Raw genomic sequence first — 4260 nt, 5'->3', positions numbered from 1 at the left:
AGAGAGGCCCCTTGGTCTTGTAAACTTTATATGACCCAGCACAGGGGAAGGCCAGGGCCAAGTAGTGGGAGTGGGTGGGTAGGGGAGCAGGGGCGGGGAGGGGTTATAGGGAATTTTCGGGATAGCATTTGAAATGTAAATAAAGAAAATAATAATAATAATAATAATAATAATAATAATAATAAAAAGAAATGTAAGAAAAAAAGAAGTTCAAGGCCATTATTGGTTACATAGTAAATTTCAGGTATGCCTGGGCCACATGAAACCCTGTCTTAAAAAATGTTAATAACAACATTTATAATCTGTGAAATATTAAGAAGAAAAAAAAAGTTTCTATATAGCATGTTCCAAGACAGCCAAGGCTACATAAAAAGACCCCATCTCCAAGCAACAACAATAATAGTAAATAAGACAAAGTTTATGGGTATGTGTGTGTCTTCATGTATGTATGGCATCAACTGACTGCCTGGTGGCCTTGGAGACCAGAAGAATGCATCAGATCCCCTGGAGCTGGATATATGAACAGTAGTGAGCTGTTGTGAGTCTGGCTTATTGATAGATCTATTTTTCTCTAAGGATTAGCTTCCTTCTGGGCAAAAGAGGGTTAATAGCTACTGCCTCCCAGCTCTTCTGTGCTTACATTTAAATGGGTGATGGTGCCTCTGATTTCATGGATGTGTCAACAGGATGGTGACAGTGCTTGAAAGGCAAACTGAAGCATGACAGTTTTCAAAGGGTTGAGTCCAATAAACAAGATTTTATACCTCAGAAGCTCCAAGCCAGAGTGACTCAGGAACTCTACAGAAGGAACACAAAGAGGAGACAAAAGTTCTGTAGGATAAATGCAAAAATAAAGGAATGAAAATTTTTGGCTGGTTAAAGATTAGCAAAGCCGCTTGGCTTAATTGGAAATGTATTGACTTCTTCTGATTGAATAAGATTAAGTTCTCACTTTTAGGATTGTGGTCCCAATGGATCAAATCCACATTCATATTCATGTTAGGCAATTGCCCTGTCACTGTAACTTGGCCCTAAACCCTGATTTTCTTTAATATGTGCATTTTCAAGAAACAGCTAAGTTTCACCTATTGTCATTTCATCCCAAAATAGCCTTTCCTTTCTTTGAAACCAAATCAGCTAGCTACTCTATGATTTGTATCAGGGGCCTTCTTTCCAAACATCTGTGCCTTCAGACTCATTTGGTGAACTCCAGTTTGTATTTAGGACTAGCCTTCAGTCCTAAAGAAGATGTGTGTCACATTAATTTGCATGTCCTGCCACAGTCGTCTTCACAGCACTTTCATTTCTTAGTAAAACGAAACTTAACTGAAGAACTAAACATCAGGGTACTTCATATTGCAGTTTAAAGGAGCCATAGCAAACAAAAGACAAAATTAATTAGGACACTGGAGCTTTACAAATCTAAAAGAAATACACCATACATGAAGACTTGGGTAGTTTGTATTCCTCTTTCATATCCCATTTGCAAAGAGCATGCTCAAGGTATCTGCAAATATTTCATCTAGGAGATTATTATGTTTTAAATGTCCTAAGGTATATCTAACTAATGAGGTCAAAACTCTGGAACTGTTATGAAAACAATGTGATGTGATGTGGTGTGGTGTGTGTGTGTGTGTGTGTGTGTGTGTGTTTGTGTGTGTGCTTGCCTGTATGTTGTTGAGTGAGAGCCTCATATTGTGGATCAGGATGGCTTATGTTGGAATTAGAGGAGAAAATTACCATGCCCAGGTCTAATGTTTGTCATCGAACATCTTCTGGCTAATATCACCAGAGAGCAAAAACAATTACAGGAACAGGAGTCATTAAAAAAATGGTACCTGTTTCTCACAGGTCCTCCCAAATCAGGCAAGGGCTGTGTGTGTGTGTGTGTGTGTGTGTGTGTGTGTGTGTGTGTGTGTGTGTGTGACAGAGAATGTGTGTGTGAGGGAGAGGGGGGGAGGGAGGGAGGGAAAGAACAAGGTCTTCTATTCATTGTATCCACTTGAGCGATTCAATTACCAAGTTTATGTAGTTGGCCATCAGTAAATAATTTCTTCAGCTTTAAGAAAGCATGTATCATGGTAGCTCTTTAATTTCTAAATAATTTTTAAGGACACTGTATTTCCTCCTTTCTTCCATCGATTCCTCTGATGAAGCCCCTCTTGTTTTGTCTCAGATGCATAGCTCCTTTATGTAAAATTGTTACATACATACCTAAATACATAGATACAAACTGCTCAGTCTGTACAATGTTACCTTGTATGTATATAATCACAGAGCTTGCATAGCCAATTGGAGGTTCTTCCCTAGGGAAGACTATTTTTCCCACTCTTCACATTCCCCCTGTTACTTAAAGGGCAGAGACTTTACAAATTTTCCCTTTTCATATTGATGTCATCATCGTTGTTTGGATCATGGTTGTTTGGGTCTTGCTTAGGCGTACATGGTGATGAAAATTCATAGGTATAGTCTCTCTAAAGTCTCTCTCTCTCTCTCTCTCTCTCTCTCTCTCTCTCTCTCTCTCTCTCTCTCTTCTCTTCTCTTCTCTTCTCTTCTCTCTCCCTCCCTGCCTCACTCCTTCCTTGCCTTTCCTTTTTTTATTTCCTTCCTATCACTCTCATACTTTTGAAATATCTTACACTGTAGCCCAGACTAGCCTTGAACTCACAATGTTCCTGCCTTGGCCTGGGCTCAGTGATGATAGTCATACATTACTATAACAGGCTTCAGGTATATTTTTCTGAACTACATTGGTGTTCACTTCTGGACCAAGTACAAAAACTGGGAGTCACTCAGACCTAGGGCTTTGTCCCTAGACATAACTTTGTTCAGTTACCACTCTGGGTATGGTTCAATTATGACTTTCCTTCCCATTTTAAACACTTGACTCTGAGTCCATCAAGGTTTTAATGTCTAGATTAAAATATAACCCTCAAATAGCACAGACAGACAAAATGTAGGCTATCCAATTAAATGGGAACTTCAGATAAGCAACATACTTTTTATATAGAAGTATGTCTCAATTTGCTTAATTTAGGCAATTCTGCACTAAATGTTTCCTAACTGGGGGCTGTTTCGTAACTGTGTTGTGTCTACATATACAAGGAAAGAGACTTAGAAGAGAAAACATGAAGCCTTCTAAAGAGCAAGAAGCCTATATTCACAAACATAGATCTCTCCCTTGTCAATCCAATGACTTCTCTTGAGTTAACTCCACTGCAGAATATTTGGCCAATGATATAGAACCCATCACTCAAACTAGGAACACCAACCCATGCTACAGAAGACTTTCCCCATGCCTAGAATTTTTGTGCTGTTGTGAGCTCTGTCTTCCAGGTATGGCATGTCTGCTGCTGTCTTGAAATCAGAGCAGATGTGAGAATCCACATGACATTCTCAGAGAACAGTCCATTCACATTCACTCATCAGGGAGGGTGTTAATGGGCTACACAAGATCCTCCCCTCCTCAATGATCTAGAAATTATTAACAATTGTTGGAGACAGAGGGACACTTCTTCAGTGGTATAGCTGTTCATAAGTTGCTTGTGCTCCAGTAAGAAACCCTTCATCCGTGTTTCTATAAGCAACCCCAGTTACATTCATTCTTTCACCTGGGTAGCCTTTGGTTCAGTGGTTGCTTTGGTCTGTCATCAGTGCCCTGTATGGTGTGGCTAGACTTTAATGCATAGCTCCCCAGGAAAAGTCATGTGAGAACTGTACTAAGTGGTTCGCGATGCCAACAATAAAAAACTATGCTCTAGTTTCTTTTCTATTGCTGTGATACAATGTTAGGACCACTATCAGGTTGTGGGAGGAAAAGGTTTATTTGGCTTAAATTTCCAGGTCACAATCTATCCTCGAAGGAGGACAGAGCAAGAACTCAAGCATCAATCTGAAGCAGAAACCCTGGAAGAATGCTGCTTGCTGCTCTGATGCTCATGCTTAGCTTTCTTCTATAGTCCAGAAACACCCACCCAGGAAAGAGTGCTGCTAACAGGGTTCTGATACCACCAACATCAAATAACACTGAAGGCAATGCACCACAGACATATTCATGAGGCAATCTATCTAAGAAATGCTCAATTACACTTCATACTCATCAAAGGTAAAATCTACCAAGATGAACTCTCAATTCTGAATATCTATGCTCCAAATGCAAGGGCAGCCACATTCATTAAAGAAACTTTAGTAAAGCTCAAAGCACACATTGCACCTCACACAATAATAGTGGGAGACTTCAACACCCCACTCTCATCAATG

The sequence above is a fragment of the Mus pahari genome, chromosome X (genome assembly GCF_900095145.1).
Source record: "Mus pahari chromosome X, PAHARI_EIJ_v1.1, whole genome shotgun sequence".
In the NCBI taxonomy this organism is placed as follows: domain Eukaryota; kingdom Metazoa; phylum Chordata; class Mammalia; order Rodentia; family Muridae; genus Mus; species Mus pahari.
Note: the sequence above shows the minus strand (reverse complement) of the source record.